Genomic DNA, 19,123 nt, shown 5'->3' with positions numbered 1-19,123 from the left:
TAGCCAGGAAAGAATACAGGTAGCTGACAGGATGGAGAGGAAGGGAGAAGAGGAAAATAACTAAATAAAAGCTTGCTTATTTGTTTGTTTTTAATCATTAACATAGAAGTTGTCTCTGAAGTGCTCTTGCTTGGATGACTTTTGTCATACGTTTCTCAGGGGATGATGGTAAGAACTAGTTGAAATATGTTTGCATCCATGTTACCCACTTGCCGTTGCAAAAAAATGTGAGAGTTCTTCTGAATGTGACTTTCCTCTCTCATTTCCTTAGAGCCTGAGCAGCAAAGAGATTGCCATATCGCCTGATAAATGGTTCCAGGGTAACCTGGTCACAAGAATTTTGTGAGCTCTCGAGGATTAGGCGCTGGGATATAAACATCTGCTGCTTTTGTGAATTGGCTTCATCACCCTCTTGTGGTAGTGAGTTACCCGACTTAGGTGGGACAGGGGGAATTCCTTCAAGATGTTTTGATTTACTGCTTTTTAACACTGGTGCGTGACCCTTGATCTCGTCTGGGGGAACATCAGTGCCCAGGCTACCTGAGTCTCTTTGCACTGAGCCCCTTCACTGTTGCTTTGGAAGTGTTGTCTATTCTAAGTGATGTGCTTCCATCATATGCAGGATGTATGAATACGGAGTATCTCTAGTTGGTCCTGTTTTGGTGAGCCTGAATCATTGGTTTCCTTTGCATTACTGGGATAAGGAGACTGGATTTGTGCCAAGTTTTGTAGAAGTGAGGAGGCTTCTTGCTAGCATGCAATGTGTTCCCCCTTTTGAGATTGTAAAACTGCTTGTTAAATTATTGCCAACTAGTAACTAAAGGGGTGGTGGAGAATTAGTAGGCAACTCTGCGTTTGTGGCCCTAAACAGTGTGTTGGTTTTACACTGACTTTTACAATATGAAAAGAAAGTATTTGCCTGCTGATAAGGAAATTAAAGCACTGGGGGGTGGGGTGGGGAAGAAGCAAGGGAGCACGGGAATAGAAATAGGGGCAAGAAAAGGGAAACAAATGACTGCTGGCTGTGTTGTAACTGTACTTTCTGACCCAAACTTTCTGTATGTCTAAATGTCTGGAGTCCTTTCATATGTCTTTGAATAGGTCAGCAGTATTATAGGTTGAAATCCAAAAGATTGCTTTATTCAGCTGGGAGGGGGAACTATTTGAATCATGAGACTTTGAGCACAGCTCATTAGTGCAGAGAGGGGATAGAATAAATTGGGGGAGCCATTAACAACAGTGATTAAAATTTATCATAGTGGTACCATAATTGGTACCTCAGCTGAGCGAGAAGTGAAGTACTCCAAGCCAGTTGTATTAAGTGTTCATTTCTGAGAGGCTGACAAAGATTTATGGCTTCTTTTCTGTAAGTCCCATTTAGTCTCTGTAGCACTACATCTTTTACTGATGCACATAAGAAACAGTTACTGTTAATGGCTGAACCGTTTCTCTGAAGGGTATGTTTAAAATCTGATTATTTTGGAAGAGAGGGGGAAGCGTTGTAGACCTTGGGCTACCTTTTGTGAAGGCTGCGTTGTGTTTAGAGTACTTCTGTAGGTGTTGGTTGACTTCTTAAACGCAGCCTGACCTCTTCACCTGGTGAAGGACGGCAGCCATGTTCTCACCACGCTTTTTGGCCCACTGGGACACTTCAGGGCTCCCCGATGGCTTCAAGGCACTCTGTCTGAGATAACGAGTCTTCTACAAACCATTATTCCTGCCTGCCTGGCCTCAAAGCTGAGTTAGCAATTTAATGGCCTCTTGCTACACCTAATACGTCCTGGATTGGGGTCTGAAAGCAGCATTAGGGACCTGCGTCTCCTCTCCTGGGTGGCTGGGAGCCTCGGCACTGGTTTCTGTGGAGGGCCACCAGTGAGGACGACTGTTTTGTGCTGTGGGCGTGGGATGGGGCTGCTGGAGAAATCGTGCCCGGATGCTGTGGGACTGCTGGGCCCTGCCAGCGGGTCACTGTGGGGCCTGGGCTGGGGGTGTGGGGGGAGAATTGCTGCTTGGGGGCCATCAAAGTGAGGCCTTGGGATCAGGGGTTGCCATGAGGCCCAGGGACCTTGGTGGTGGGGCCTGGGGAGGAGGCCATGGAGCAGGCCCCACACCACCTGGGGGGTGGTGGGCCCCAAAGAGTGAGTCCAGGTGCTCTGAGGTGGTGCTGCCCCCACCAGGGCCTCTACACTGTCCCCTGTGAGGGGAGGGAGCAGGGCCAGGGTGGTGGCTGCAGATGCCGAGCAGGGCTTCCCGAGATGCTGCTCGGGAGGTGTGTGGGACCCGTGCAGCCCCTTCCTACTGCTGCCGCATCTGCCAAAAACCCCCAAATCTCAGGCTTGCTGTTGTGGTTTAACCCCAGCCAGTAACCAAGCACCACACAGCTGCTTGCTCACTCCCCACCCCCTGGTGGGATGGGGGAGAGAATTGGAAGGGTAGAAGTGGGAAAACTTGTGAGTTGAATTAAGAACAGTTTAATAATTGAAACAAAATAAAGTAAAATAGTAGTAGTAATAATAATAATAATAGTAATACAATAATAATAATATACAAAGCAAGTGATGCATGATACAACTGCTCACCACCCACAGACTGATGCCCAGCCTGTCCCTGAGCAGCGATCGCTGCCCTCCGGCCAACACCACCCCCCCCACCCCCCCCTCCCCCCCCGTTTATATACTGAGCACGATGTCATATGGTATGGAATAGCCCTTTGGCCAGTCAGGGTCAGCTGTCCTGGCTGTGCCCCCTCCCAGCTTCTCACTGGCAGGGCATGGGAAGCTGAAAAGTCCTTGATCAGTATAAGCACTACTTAGCAACAACTACAACATCAGTGTGTTATAAACATTATTCTCATACTAAATCCAATACAAACACAGCACTATACCAGCTACTAGGAAGAAAATTAACTCCATCCCAGCTGAAACCAGGACACTTGGTAAAGAAATACCCTTGGAGGCATCTGACACAACGTTGAAGGTGCCCTCCCCAGCACTCTATGGGGATGTACTCTGCAGTAGGAAAGCACTAGAAAGTAAGGTAGCCCTTCATGTTCCAGGTCTTTTTCAAAAATAATTTTAAATAAGAGCAAAATTGATTAAAATTATAAATTTTATGATTTTATATATATGCAATATATATGTATGCAACTTGCATATATTTTTCAGAAGGAGAAGTACACTTTATCTGCCAGTACTTGCTGCTGCTGTGGTCTTTGAACTTGTAATCTTCCTAAACATCTCCTGACCTTCCTAGCTGTCTAGCTGGTATTTATTGTTTTACCGATGTGTTTATCCCCCAGCTCTTTTCTAATCCTGCCCCGGTTTTCAACCTGAGACCAGGGGAGCAGCAGGGAGGGGAAGCTAAGTGCGTCCTCAGAAGCCTTTCACCTGGCTGGGAAGGAAGACGGGGACATGGAAGACTCCAGCAGTTGACTGGCTTTTCTATCTCTCGATCCATGTTAAAATACACCCATGCATTAATTTTACCTGGCTTTGTCCCCACATAGCGATGTTCTTTGTCTGCACTCCTGTGCGCTTGGCAGGAGCAGTTGTCAGTCAGGTAGAGTGTGTCACGAACCCATCCAGGTAGCCTCGCTGAGTTGCCTGAGGTTGTCATAACTAAGTGTTCAGCCTGATAAATCCACAGCACAATAATTTAAAAAACAATTTTTGTTCTTAATGTAAAGTATTTTGACAAATGTATAACGCAGAACATGCTACCAAGGGTTTTTGTAATAATCTAAGTGTGACTTCAGGTTTCTAGGAAGTATTAATTAGGAGTTTCAGTCTTCGGTTTTCCATTTTGCAAGGTGATAGAAATGCTTCAGAAGGTGAAGAAAACAGCGTGGAAGTATAGCTCTACAGAATCAATAGGTTCACATTCCTGCTCGTTTGGTTAGTGGCTTACCAATATTGGCCCTGAACAGTATTGATTTAGTTTTCTGTCGCTACAGCATAGCTTTGCTTTACACCACAGAGATACAAGTTGCATGTTTTCACTTCGCAGTGATTTTCATGCAGACTGCCTTTGGAATTGCAGCCTCCCAGACACAATTATTGGCTTTGTGAAGATGAGCTCTTGCTTTGCTGGTTATCCCTGCAATCATTTCTGTCCTCCCTCTGATAACCACGCTGTGGTGTTCCTGATTACTCCTCTTTGTCCTTTTGCTTAATATGGGAAAACCTTTCCAGACGCTATTTGGTTAAGAAGACAGAGGAACATGTTTTAAGGACTGGGGCTCGCTGCATTTCACAGGAACTTTGACAATTTAAATTACAGTGATGAGACGTAGAGACGTGGAAGGGTTATGAGGAAGGCTTAGTCCTGGTATAGTCTTGAAGTGTGGTCTGCAGGTATTCCCTGAAATTATATACCTGACAATGGCTTCATTAGATAAGGTGAACCAGTCTGGCTGACACTTTCACTTAAACTGGATAAAATCCTGCTGCTGACTGGAAGATTAGTATTCAAAAATGAATCAAAGGTGCTGGCTGATGTTGCAAGGAAAGGTAGCGTAATGCTGCAGAGAGGAAGGCACATGCAAGTCCTATGGATCAAAAGTACTATGCCAACTAATTCACGATTCACCCTTTTTTCTTTTCTTTTTTTTTAACAGACAACCCTGAGCTTTAATTCCAATTATTCTTGACGTGAGCTTTTTAGGTCTATAGTGTTCTCTTGGACAACGCTACCATGCATGGTAGGGAAGACTCTGATGCTGCCTCTCCAGTACCAGTCATTTGTAGATGAGAATAGCAAGATCTAGATTAGGTCAGAGAAAGATCAGTGAAAGAACACTTCAGTCTCACACCTCGTTTCTTTGAAAGCTAAACATTAGTGAATGTGTTTCAAGGCAGGTGGGAAACTAAAGTATATAGAGGGAGCTGAAACGCAAGAGAGTCTTGCAGAGGAAAGTGCTTGAACTGATTGCGTGGCACTTGAGGTTGGCGATGCTGGAACGTGCTTCGCTCTCTCGCTTCTCGTCCCTGCTCCCCGCCTTTTTGCCTGAGTAATGCTGAAGTTGGTAGGGATGGACAAAAGAGCACGTTGCATTCATCCTTACTGCTGGTACCAGTGAGTTTGCCGCCAGGGAGCAGACCCACTGTTTGACTAGCTGTTCTGGTTTTATTGTGTCTTAACTTCTAATTGCTCAATAAGGAGAACATAATTCTAGGGAGATCTGTGTTTTTAATGACTCTCCACCCATTAGCTTTCAGTGATGGGCTGGTCTGTACTTCTCAGTCTTGTTTTTACTTACAGTACTGAAAGGCTTGGACTCATCAAGGAGTTTCTGGGGGAAAAAGGCAGTGGGTTTGGGACTGAGCCCAGTGGGGTGGAGGTTCTGAGTATTTAAGAGGTGAAGGGTATATAAGATGGAGTATATTTGGTAGCAGGAAAAAGCGCACTTAAAAACGTATATGGATTTTGCATTGGAGGAGGATGGGGGAGAAAGGACTTGCCCTTTTGCTGAGGAAAGTATAACAGAAATATGATGGGGAACCAGGGTCATGGAGGGCCTTCCAGCGCCAGCCTTCATTTGCAGAAGAATGGTGATTCCTCCTGGTTCTCTCAGCACATAGTAAGCTGCCCAGTGGTCTGACCATTTTATGCAACAGTGATCTGAGTCATCGCATTACACACATCTTTTCCATTGAATAGAAAGAAAATTAAGTTATTGGCAATTTTGAGGAGGAAAAAAAATCTGGGGAGTACTGTTTTCTCCAGCAAATTGACCTTTTTTTTTTTTCTCAAAATCATGTATCAGCCAGAATGTTTCAACACAACTGAAATCTTTTTCTGTTAAGAGCACCTTAGTTTCATAAACTGAAATGCCATGAAATGAAACATTATAAGAAAAAGTAATTTCTAACTGTGTAATAGGAAAAACTAATTTCAAAAATATTGGAATTGATAATTTGATTATTTTCAGGAAAACATAAAATTCAGAAAAAATAAGAAAAATGTTGTTTGGATCAGCAATGCTGGGGTAACAGCAAATCTATATCCTTTGTTCTGGAGAAGAGTTTACATAATTCTAATTCTCAAGGAAGAAATGAAGGTAACTTTTCCAGGGTAACCCTGATACATGCAGGTTGGTTGAGAAATTCCTGCCGTACCCAGTTATGTGAGCCAAGGGCCTCTGGTGCCTCAGAGTGAAATTCAGCTCTGCCGCTGGGTAACCCGGGATGGTTTTCTTGCCTCTGAGATGATTAACTGCTTCCTCGTCTGGTGGTGTGGCTTGTTAAGACTTCAGGCTTGTAAAAGCACCTCATTTTCTTGTGGTTGGAGTGGACCGTGTTTGTCTCAAAATGGGAGGGTTTTTAAAAAGAAGGGCAGTTGTAAAAGGGAACGAAATTCCTAGATGTTTCCCAACCTGATTGCCCTGAAAAGGCATTTTTGTTGCCTGTGGTCAGTGTGTGACTGTGGCATTCAACAAGACTCCTTGTGGGCGTAGACCCAACCTCTGATGTTAGTGGACTTCTCTTTGCCGAGTATTGCTGTCTCATTCCGGCTGTGACTGAAGCTGTGAGAAGGTGCTTGCTTGAGGATTCCCGCCGCCCCGCCTTCACTCTGCTGATCCGATCCCCACATCAGTGGTTTTAATTCCTAATGTAGGAAGAAGAAATCACGCATAAAATCCTTCATAAAGATCTGACAGCAAACTATCCCGCTTGGGCTCTCCCTACTCTCTCACCCTACAGCTATCTACAGCCTGAAATCTACAGGCACGTAGTGCTTTGGCTTTATACACGTAGATTTCTGAAGCATTTGATGCTAAACTGTTCCTGGTGATCGCATCCAATTTACGAATGCTATTTCTGTTTTCTTCCATAATGAGACAGCCCTGGCTGGGATCTTGCTCTGCGGGCTTGTGTATGATACGCTGCTGAATTATAGCGGCTGCACTTGCACTGAATGTATGCTTTGGGTAAAGGCAGTGTTAAATTGTGCTGTCGGAAGGGACACCGATGCCAGGAAGCAACCTACCACTTCTTGCCCTCAGAAGACATGCTCAAGTCTCCCCTCCCTATTTCTATTACAGTCCGGGCAAAAGCCTGAATGGAAAAATGTTACTTTGGAGAAAATTAATTTTAGGTATTGCTCTTTTTGCTGATGGTCAGTTTGGATCAACAGAAGGTCTTGACCTTCCTCTTAGCTGAAATAGTTTTCTTTCAATTCAGACATTGCCTCTTTGGGGTCTCTTTGCTTTGGAAGTGAAACTTATGCAAATGTAAGGTAAGCAGTGGATGAAAGGATCTTAATGTTAGATTTTTAGCCATCAGTTGACTCTGTTACATCTGATAGATTTCCCATCACAGGCGATCTGTGTTCTTGCTTGCTCAGATCCACACTGGTGCCAAGTGCTAAACAATGACACTATCTATCTTTCTGCACAATTTGCCAATTTTGGTTACTTTTGAAGCCCAGTGTTCCTGCTTTACCCTCGTGAGTCTCCCTTATAGGGAGGACAAAATGAACAAAGGAGTGATTGCTTTAGCAAAATGTTTAGGGCTGATTTCTCTTTGTTGTTTATCCCCTTGTTTTATAAACTAGAGTGCTTACTCCTCTTACAGTAAAATAAGTCAAAATAAAGATGTAGTAAAAAGTCGTCGTTTGTTGTTTACCATGAATGGCTTTTCAGATAATTGAATGAAATACTTTATTGCAGTTCCACTTCCAGCTATGACCTTAAATAGCCAAGGTTTTACTTGCTGCTTGCTAGGTGATGTTTTCAAAGGCCGTCTATTGGTTGTGGGATTTTGCCTGTGACCTCAGACGAGCTAGCATTAGAGCAGTGCTTTTGAAACCCTCTCCTGCAGAAGATGAGAAATGTGGTTTTCCTTTCACAGGGAACGTTTCAGGAGATCCCAAAATTCTCCTCCCTCCTCCCCCCAAATTCATCTTGCATATCAAACATAGCTACATTTCGGTATTTATAGAGTCCCTTGCAAAATATCACAAGAGACAGGCCCATACATCAGATTAATTATCTTGCCATATAGTTGCCAGAGGTGCTTAATTTTTTTCTTTGGAATTGAATGTGATTTTTACAATTAAATCTTTCTCCTTGACTACTGAGACATCTCGCTTTTTCTAGGTGGAAGCACCGCATTAAGAGTAAAATCAGAAGTGGACTTTCGCATACTTTGTGTACCACCACAAATAAAGGTGTTACTGCAAATTTTACAACTACTAGGGTATATGGAAATGAGACTGTTTCCATTATTTCTAAGGAAACAGTAAACTGAGTAATTAAGTTCATTGAAGAGTTTCAGTGGTACAGCCATCCCATTTCAGTCTGACTGGATTTGATGGTATTTGATTTTGCCAGATGCCTGTGACTGAGTTACATGTTTACATTGTTTCTTGATTATTTTAAGTTCAATGTGTACTTAGAAATGTAAAATGTTATAGAGATTCATTGCTTCAGTTTGCCCAACTACAAATGAGAGCATTGTTGTTGAATACAGTTGCTCCAGTCCTGTGATAATTTATCTAAAAGATTAATTTCAATCCCTTAATTTTGGGGGGAGTCAAGTAGGAGTAGGTTTACTTGGGGGAAAAAGGCACTGAGAAAGTTTCACCCATCCCTTACATGATACTGCCTCATTTTCTGGGACTTTAGTGGTAAGAACTGCCTTCAGTTTTCCTGTGGATCTTTTAGTGACTGTTACTATATAATAGGCCATTATGAAATGTGTTTAATTTGAGGCTTACCGAGGCAGGCACATTTTAGATAGATTGGCAAATTTCAAACCAGGTGTATTTTCTCTTTTGGCTATTTGGTACTGATCCTCAGCTATGAGGCATGAAAACAGGGCAAGTGTCTCGCATTCCTTACTCAGCTGCCCAAGACAATTCTCTTAAAAAGCACGTTTGTCCTGATTGTCCTCGCAATTAATTTCTGCAAGAAAGCACTCAAAGAATTAATTAATTTTAGCCTTTCACCCACCCAAACATTTTATTGTTTAGAAACTTTATAGTACCCTTTAAAAAGCGCACATGCTTATTGGAGTTAGTAGCTTTTCTTTTGCAAAAAGCAAGTACTTTGACTCTAAGAATACCTTTTGCAAGAATTAGGGGGCCAGTCCTTTTGGAGAAGAATTGGTCACTACATGGATCTTGGCAACGCTAGGTCACGATGCAAGAGCGGAGGCTTCCGCTGGGAACTCCTGGTAAAATTCCAGCCCTGTTTAAATGTTCTGTTTAGTTAAGATCCCTCTTGTAGTTTCAGCTGGAAATATCTGGCCTTTGTTTCATTTCAAAAGGGAAAAAAGAAGTGTATGTGATCCGTATTATATAAATATTTTATCCATCCAGACTTTCTAGTATAAAATGTTTCCTTCCTCCAAGAGAAGCATTGACTGTCAGCTGGAGCACAGTGCCCCCTTCGGATTGCGCATCGCTGTTGTGTATAGTTGTATGATGCTCCTCATTAGGAAGGAGACCAAAGAAGTTGCAGTCTGTCAGTTTGTGTTTGCGGGGGGGCTGTTGGCTTGGGGTGACACCAGAGTACCTTCACACACAGCTGAGCCCTCACATTTTCGCTGGACAGGGGTTTAGCAATGTTTTATATAAGAATGGCTGTAGTCTTGTCCTCCAACGTTGTGAAGGCAATAGGAGGGACGCTGAGGATACTACCTCGTTTCCACAAGGTTCAGTGGGAGCTTTGCTATCCAGATTGCTAATTGAGCTTCATAGCTGAAGTAGTAGCTTGGGAAGAGACTGGGTTCACCACTAACCTAAAAGATCTCCAAAGTACTCCTTTGGAGAGGGACAAAGCTAAGGCAACTGCAAATTACTGGGGCGGGGAGGGGGAGAATATTTTTGTCAGAGATTGGACTGGGTTCAGTTGCTCTCATTGGCAAGGCTGCTTCTGCAGGGATTAAGGAAATGTTGAGTATTTACCACTTGTTATCAAAGTTAGCTGGAAATACTCCACTTACTGGCTGAAGCTTGGTTTCAGAGTTGAAGGGCACGCATGGAAATCACCAGCCACTATCTCTCTGCACCTCTATTCTCTGCAAAAGAGTGTTTTCCTCCCGTTCTTTGTTGATTGGTTAATATGAGGGAGGAAAGAGGAAGGAGGAGGAAAGTTGTGTTTTACTATGAGAATGCCCAGGACCTTTCATAACTAGGGTTTGGGTTAGATGGTGACCCCAGTTAGCAGAATATAAATAATAACAAAAGTATCTGTGCAGAAAATGAGTGCAATAATTAAGTCTCTTTCTTTTTTTCCCCTCCAAAGATCAAAGAGGCTGGACTCTTGATTAATGTGCAACAGAAGTCATTAACATGGTAAAATGTGGAAAAACAGGCTCTTTGTTATTACTACACGGACATTTGCTGTAGGGAACTGTAAATACTTTTTGTTCTGTTATTTGGCCTATTGCTTTTTCCTGTGTATGTAGTTCATTGGAAAATACCACACCTAGAAATGTAGATGCAACATTTATTCTTCTGCATGCATATCTCTTAGTTTTTTATGATGCAGCATGCATCTGTGTTACTGTCTTGCTTTCCCAGTCGGTCTATGGACTTGCTTTGCCTCGCTTGCCTGCTCTTTCTATACTACATCAAGTGATGTTTGTTTTTCTCCTAGCAACCCACTGGGCTGCTCTTTTGTCTCTGGTCTAAGAAGAAGATTTTTTTTTTTTTTTATTGTAGGTATGAATGCTTAAGGTTGACTGCTTGTGTTGAAAAATGAGACAAAGTTTCTCACCTACTAATACTCATTATTGAGAGTGTCCACAAAAGAATAAATTCCAGCTAAGATTTCTCCAACACAGCAAGGTCAGGAGTTTTTCATAGATTTTACTTCTATCCAGACTCTTTCTTAATTTGCATCATTTGGCTGAATAATGTAACCCTCCTAATATTTTTCCAAGCCACTTACACTTAACTAATCACTTACACTTATCTTCAGCATAAACCTCATTGATTTTATTTCTCATTGAAAACATCAGTAGTAGCAAATATGATCCTATTGGCTCACAGTCTATTAGAAATAAAATTATATTAAATGTCTTGTGGGGTGTGAAGAGGTTAAATCAAGGAGAGTTGTGCGAGAAAGTCATCCTGGTGTCAAACATAAATCTGGTTTATATTTAAACTACATGTTAACCACCAGCCAAAACCAGCAATGATTATTAAAACCCAATTTGCTGCTAAACATAATAGACATTTATTACATCATAACAGATCTGAAAGACAATTAAACTTAACTTTTTCCTAGATAACTTTCTTGCAAAAGTGTGTTATTCACCTGGCTTTTGCCATTAATCCCATTTGCCAGTGACTTTTGTTTCATTTGATAGTGTGCACGTCTGCATAGAGTTGTGTGTATAGGTGATCTCGTGTTGTTACTCTAATTCGTTCAAAAGCAGTACATTTTAAATGGGAAAAGCAATTAACCTTCCTTATACTGCCTGTTAATTTCCTAATCAGCACAAAAAGTGAAGGAAATTACATTTTCTTAGTGCAAAACAAGTAATATCTGTTACCATCCATTTGAGAAAGGAATAGTAAGCAAGAGCAGAATAAAAAGGCACTGGAGACACATTTTACAGATAGGAAATACATCACAACTTTGCTGCTGTTTTCACTGCAATTGCTCTGTCAAATGGTACTCTTTCCCTTTTTTTTATTACTGCATGTAGTTATACGTGCGAGTAGTGACTTGGAGCTGGAGTAAGTCAAAGGCTGAGGAAATCCAGCGTTGTCGAAAGTACTGCTGCCTACAACAAATGCAGTTGTGACCCTCATATTTTGGTTCATGCGTTGCTGTCTGTCAGGTCCCTGCTGCTGCGGGCCCTGTGAAACAAGCTATTGTAGAGGCCAGGCTTTCTGCTTCAGCTCAGCAGTGCTCAATTCTCTGCAGCTGTTGCTGTCTAACTTTGCTGTTTAACCTTCATATCCAAAGAGCTGTGGGGCCACCTGGGCTGTAAAGGAGCGTGCCAAGAGGTGGACATAAGGTAGTCCCTTTCCCCCTTTTCTGAATTGCAGGGCCCACAAAAAAAGAGTTCACCATCATCTTTGCAAGTAAGATTCTTCTCTGGCCTATGCCACTTTTGGGGAGCAAACAGCTCGGAAAGCCTGTACGCCATCCTCCTGTTCATGGCTGATGTACGGGGAGATGGAGCCCACCCATACAGGCTTTGGGCGGCCTCCTGATGAGCTGCAGGCAAACGAGAAACGGCCCCTACCTGCATTCCTCAACGCTCCCCAGGAAGAAAACCCACCCCCAAAACCCAATCTTGCTGTGATGGCAAATGGCACTAAACTCTTCTCTCCCTCTATATCTGCAGCTGCTGGACAATTCTGGGCAATGTAAGTTAAAGAGGTCCTTTCCTGCTAGGAAGAGGAAAGGAAGAAAATTAGAGGTGTTATAAAAGACACAGCAAGAAGGGAGAGATAGGGTGGATAAATGAATATTGAAAATTATTTTAAAGGCTGCGTCCAGAGGCATTTAGGAGTATTCCTCCTCTGGTCCCAATATCGCATTTCACTTGATGTGCTGTTTTGAACTCTTCTGGAATTTTCTGTCATTTCCTTTGGCTGATTTTCTTCTTGGAGGCTGTCACTTCCTCAGGTTAAAGCAAGAGCCAATGCAGAGCCTGTGCCGTCACAAATACAGCCATGGTAACACACTTGAATAAATGGGGCTGGTATGTATGGGAGAGGTGATCCCTCAAAATATAAGCTTTGCTAATGGTAGCAAAGGGAAGTTAAAATTATGCTGACCCTGGTGATAAGCTTGTCTCCATTTTCAATGCACGCACCACATATGTTTTATTTGTCACAGAATAATTGCCAAAGGCTCTGTGGAGTGCAAATAAGCATTATGAGAGTATTGTCAAACCCAGACTTTCAACATCATGAATCATTCACAGAAAAAATTACGAGATTTGATTAAAAGTCATATGAATTTCAAATCAAATAAATATGTTGAGTTATGTTTATTTACCACTGGTTTAGTAAGTCTCTGAGCTGCATTTGGGTCCTATTTTTCAGCTTTTCTCTGTAAGGAGAAATTTACTTGAAAAGAAAGCTGAAATTTTCATTATTGCAAGGAGCTGCCACATACTGAGAGTTTCGCAATGAAATCATAACTGTTGGCAATACTGTGAGGGAGTGCTTGCCTATGTATTATTTTCCCTCTATAAAGATGTGCTACAAACTAAAACATTTGAGAAAGATGGCATATTGCGTAGCTATAATAAATTTTCGAGAAGGATCTTAACACCTCCCCAAAAGTTTGCAGAACATTGTTGTAATAATTGCTGTATACGATGATGAAATAGGATTGTTTCAGGTGATGAGAAGTTTATGGTGCCGTGCAGCTTGTGTGAAGAGCTGCATAGCTTTTCTCAAGACATGTAGGGTTTTTTCCCCTGATGGGGTTTGGAGTGGTGGAGGGGCTAATTTGCTTCATGCCAGTTGTGAGCTGCTTTAGCAGGTGGTGCTTAACCAGTGAGAGTACCAAGTTTGTCCTGATCGGTTTTCAGAAAGCCTGCTGATCTAGGGGTGGTAATGCAATACAAATGCTTGCCTATTTTACGACATTCTCAGATGATACCCTGCACCTTTTGAAATTTTGCATGTGTTATCATATATTTGCATACATGCAGGGACCTTGTGAATGATGTACCTTCCTCTTTTAAATCTGTAATGAAGTATATTGCCAAGGATAACCAACAGGTGCTTAAAGAAAGGCTGGAGTATTCAGTAGCTGTGACATTCATGTGTACAATTTGGTACAATCTTTCTAAACTTCTGGACCATGTTTCCAAGACTCTTCATTTTCTCTCTGTCCTTGTGAAGTTGCAAGATGTGTGAGTAGCTTCACTTTTAGTTTGGTTATCATTTTCTGCTGAAATTGCTTTGATCCTGGATTGAATGGAAAAACCAACAAGCAGCTGATAGCTTAAGTTCCCCTTTTGACCTTTGGAAAAGCACAAAAGCCTCCATTTCACCTACACAGGAAAAAAAGGCTACTATATTCAGCTGGTCTGTATTCAGGTGTGCTCTTACCAAAGGCTTGATTAATCTGAAATGAATTAACTCAGTTAACACTTCAGAGTTATTTTGCAGCGAATCCTGTAGTACGTCTGAAGAGTTCTTTGTCACTTTGAATTATAGCCTAAACAGGTGGTTGATGAGGCTTGGTTTGAGCTGACAGCGGCTCCTTGCTGCCTCGGCTGCTCCTCTCGGGGGAGCGTAAGTAGCACTGCACTGATACCTGAGAATCTAGGGTGAATGCAAGCTTATTAGACATTGTTGCCGTTGTTGCTTGCTTTTAAGGTTTTTAAAATTACTTCTCAGAGTGCTATGTAAGATATAAAGGAGGAGTAAAGGGTAGAATGGTCTTAGGTTTTCAAACAGTATGGATGAAATGAACGTTAATATACAGGAACGTGCAATTAGTGGCAGAGGTGCAAGTGCTTGTTTTAAACCTTGCTTGGAAATAGGGACTTGGAAATACCTTGTACTTTTGTGCATATGGGGTGAGAGGGTTGAGGAGTTTCCTTCTGAGTTCACAGCCCCAGTAGAGATGTGAGAGAGAACGGGAGCAGGGTCTGCGGTACAGAAAGAGGACATAGATGTGAGCAGGTTGAACCACAAGCTGGTGAGTCCACTCACCCTAGGAAGGCTCACCGGGTCTCTCACAGTGCATCACATCTAGCAAACTTAAAACCTGAAATGAAGAGCCAAAAGCCATGGCTGCCACTTGGTATTTTGAGAAACAAAAGCCAGTTTTCCTGAACTCTGTGAGAACTCTGACTTTATGAGCATTTGCAGTATAGGATGAACCTTCTCCTGGGCTAAATGCAGACACAGATAAAAGTTTACAGGCAATTCAGTTTATGTGTCTCAGAAACATGTTCCTGACTTCTTAAAAATGCTCATGGAAAAATCTGCCCATAAATAACCATGTCCCTGTAGTGGTAACTTCAGTGAGTGGCTAGGAGTGAAAGTGCATGTGGTTCCACTGAAATGCCAGGAGTGCAGCCTGCTCCTGCCTTGCTGCCCCTGCGTTACACTGTCAGTAATGTCTGTGTGACCTTTTACGTGGCAGGTTGTGTTGCTGCCACCGCAAAGGGACTGTGGAGCCACGTCCTGAGTACCTGACAGGGAAATGGATTTGAAATAGGGTAAAGGTGGAAAAAGGTGGGAGGGGCAAAACTTTTCTTTTTTAGTAATGTTGCAAAAACTAAACAAAAAAATGTGTTTTTCAGGCAACTCATGACCAAAGGCATTGCCGCAATTCTTTCGTTTAGCCATTCATAATGGGAGTGGCAATACAGGTCATTCTTTTACTTAAAAGAAATTTTCTAACATTAAATTGCAGTTAATTTACTTTTGCAGAGATTGCATGTTATCTTTTTCCTTGCTGGGGTTATTTCTCTTCCCTCTCTTAGTGAAATTCTGAAAATGTTGTCTGGAATAAATTGTCTCAAGTAGCAGATGCTGAGAATGCGGAATTACATCCGTGGTTCCAGCTTGGCCCGTCAGCTTCAAGGAGTTTAATTACTTCCAAACTTTTTCCCTTGTAAATAGTGGATTTATTCAGTATTTGTTTGAAACATCATGCTTATTTTCTACTTAGTAAGCAACTTCTGCCAAAGGAGGAGATAAGTGCAGGAATCTTTTCTATTAAGAAATATAAAGTAATCTTTGCATCACTGATTTGTTTAAGCTAGTTTTACTATGCACATTTTCAGGGGTGGGGAGAAAATTGCCGCAAGTAAAACTGGATAAGAAAAACAGGGCATTTCTATCTAGCTTTTGCTAGTAAGCCCCCTTGTAAAACACTCTTGCCCCTCCTGTGGCCGTACCCCAACTGTCTAGAAAATGCTAGATACCTGAGGAAGGTAGGCAGCTTTTGCCATGTGAGAAGGGTAGTGTCCAGCTTTGTGCAGGTACAAATGCTCATGTTTGGAGGAAGTCAGTAATTAAGTAATTTCTGACAGGTTTGGCTTGTGCTGCTCTAAATTCTACTTTGAGTTCAGCCTATCTGTTCACTCATCAGATGAACTGGTTTCCTTTTCTTTTTCACCCTCCCTGTAGACCATCGACAGATGAGCTCAGAAAATGCTCCATGTGCTGCTTGACATCAACTGCTGAAGAACAGACTTGGGTAGATGTTGAGTTTGTCAGTGTATCTATAATATTCTTTTATGAATGACACCTTGACAAATACTTCACTGCTCATCTCTACACCACGAGGCCTTAGTTTCCTTCGTCTTTCTCCTATTCTGTCAGTACTACTTTGGGTTGGATTTTGGGAACTGCCAGCATGCAAATCAGGTTTGGGTGATGCTTGGCAGCAGATCAGACCGTGCGGGTGTCAGGAGCAGCCCTATGGGCAGAAAGGTCAGTGAGCAGAAGAACTTCCCTTCAAATCAATGCAGGCTGCGTCGTCTTTGTGGTTCAAGTCCAAACCCCTTAGGTCAAGTGTAGCCCTTAAATTTTTCACTGTGATGGTATATCCCCGTCTTGCATCAATAAATGTAACACTGCACTGAACAGTTCACAGATGCGTGCTCTAGTTTCTCTCTTTGGCTGTACTTTACCTGGAGGTAATCCAAAGATTAAGTAAATTTTGTTTTGCAGGCCTCTTTCTGCATCTCATAATGCTGCTTGAGAGGGGTTGTGTGACCATTAAGAAAAAGGGTTGCTCCACTCGTTCCCTATCTAGCTGTTCCCCTGCAGATATCCCGTTCACAAACACACTATGATTATTTGATTACATGAAATACAAAACCACCCAGAATTTTGTAGCACTACAATGTGTTTGGTTAATAAAGCGGTGCCCCGTATTGTTAAACAGCTTTGGTATTTCTCTAGACACATTATGGATTTGTTAAGATTTGTGCATGAGTTTAAGCCTAAGGGGTTGAAGTCTTTGTAGGAGCAAGCTTAAGGGCAAAGTTGTGCCAGCCAGGGTGTGCAGACATAACCTGACAGGCCGTGTCTCTGGCTTGTTCTACTCTGGCAGGAAGGAAAGTAGGGCTGGGAATATTGGGCCAGATTTACAACCAGAGTAAATGATGCATAATGCTGAGCTACTGCTATCATCTGTTTTGCACAGGAGCTTTGTGACTGGATAATGCTCTTTCCAGTAGGATAAAACATTTATTTGCAGTTCTGGTGGTTGCACGACATTAGTTCCCAAAATTAGTGTTTGCATTCTGCAGAGAGCAGGTAAATCCTTTTGCTCATTCAGCCCCAGCCCGTGAGAACATAGAGAAAAAACTTTGAATCCTATCATGCAGGGATGTATTGACAGATAAAAACAGTTTTAAAGTCCACTGTGTAAATAATTTGTTGACAATTATCCCTTCTCTGGGACAGGTAGCACAATTAATTTGTGACTTCTTCAGTTTACACCCAAAAACCTTTTACTGCACCATAATGTTATCTCTTTCTAACAGATTCAGGTTATCCAGAACTTGATTCAGCTTAAACAAATAAAATTCAGAAAACAAACCTCCGGTCCTTCACTGCCTGGCTGAGCTTTTGCTTCAGGGAAGTGTATCTGTGCTTGGATAGCTTTCCCTCATCTCTGTACGCCTTTTCAAATGTTGTAGCACAAAAAGCTTCTCACTTTTAAAACTTTACAGATGATGCTGTAGGAAAAAACATGAATAAATAATGGCCAGTGGTGTAGTTTGATGTGTACTGGTACCCTCCTAAAATATAAATGGAAAATTTGATCGCTGCTTAGAATGTATATTCATGAGTCTTGTCCCCTTTCAGAAAACAGGCTTTAAATATTATCAGTGACCATTTTGATTAGTCCCAGCTCAAGCAAAGTTTTAATTTCTAGGATGTCTATAAAGAAGCCACTTGACTGCACATTGACCTTGGGCTTCTTAGTCACCCCAGTTACAGAGCTGAGTAAAAGCTTTGGAAACTAAATGCTACATTTGAGAGAACAAATTGCAGGGATAGACTGGGGAGGAGAGTACAGTGGGAGAATAAAATCTTGGCAGTGCAAGCAGATATATTTATCAGAAAAAAATGCAGCTTCCTTATAGTCTTTGGTTCTGAACAATGTGGGGTTTGATTTAGTTGATCAGCAAAGATAGGAGGCAAAACAAAGGCCACTTTGTCATGCTGGAGTTTCAGAAATATACCCACATCACAATGGCATGCAGCACAGTTTTTCATATAGCTTTTTGGCTCAGACTGGGTTTTGGGTAAGAATAAAAGTTGGCAAAACCAGCTTCTTTGCTCAGAGAAGAATAACTTCTGTTGATCAGAGATTTTTGGAGAGATTTTTAATTAGACCAGTGCTGTGAAGGCTGCAGAGTCTAGGGAGTTCAAAACAGATATGCAAAGTAGTTTTCAATTCCTCATATTTTATCATCATTTCAAAGTCAGTGGGGAGCTAAGTCTCAAACTGATGCCATGGTTTAACTCTGTATAGTTGTTTTTTTCCTGCCAAGTTTGAGTCACTGTGGCCATCTAGCCCCTTCTTGAGAGATTAAAATGATGGGAAGCTGGAATACTTTGTCCAAATAAATGAGCGAATGTTTCTATTCAAGCATGGATTGAGATTGCCCTGTGCTTTCCTGTAAGTGTGTGGGATGGACGAGACCATTATTTTTAATTCCATGATGAATAACTGGAGCTTGACTAGGAGTGAGTGACTGAGTCCCTGGCAGTCACCACAGAAGCTATAGGGGAAGGGCGACTTCTGGGCTCTGCTTGGGTTCAAAGCCTGGTTCAGATTCAGTGATTAAAAGCCCTACAGGACATGTCAAATGGGGCAATAAAGAGGCTTTTAGGCATACGGTTGGCAGACATACTCCCAAACCATATTACTGATCCCACTGCCTGGTATCTTGGTGTCAGCCTCAATAGGGGAGCCATGGGAGAAATGCAAAAGGGAGTGAAGGTCTTAGCAGAAGAGTGCAATGCCCACTACCTGAGGAAGCACTGGGCTCAGTTTCTGCCCAAGTTGTTCAGGACATGTAGCAGATGTTCGCATAGATTCTATTTGGCCAGCGTGTCCACCTGCATTAGATACTGTGCAGGAGGTTAAAGAGAAAGCAGGATTGTTGGCTGGGTGTCTTATTCCCTACACTGGGACCAGCCAGGCTGGTATGGATGT

At 42.3% G+C, this 19,123-nt stretch overlaps 1 protein-coding gene across 3 annotated transcripts in view; it reads left to right on the top strand.

The window, feature by feature from the left end:
- The window catches only part of ADGRL3 (adhesion G protein-coupled receptor L3), a 513,913-nt gene that overhangs the window by 163,570 nt on the left and 331,220 nt on the right, over positions 1–19,123 (top strand). The gene's annotated exons all lie outside the window — the stretch shown is intronic.

This window comes from Nipponia nippon, unplaced genomic scaffold, assembly GCF_047370975.1.
Source record: "Nipponia nippon isolate SJK-2023a ecotype South Korea unplaced genomic scaffold, ASM4737097v1 scaffold_6, whole genome shotgun sequence".
Taxonomy (NCBI): domain Eukaryota; kingdom Metazoa; phylum Chordata; class Aves; order Pelecaniformes; family Threskiornithidae; genus Nipponia; species Nipponia nippon.
The sequence above is the reverse complement of the archived record's forward strand: the minus strand, read 5'-3'. Positions and strand labels throughout refer to the sequence as shown.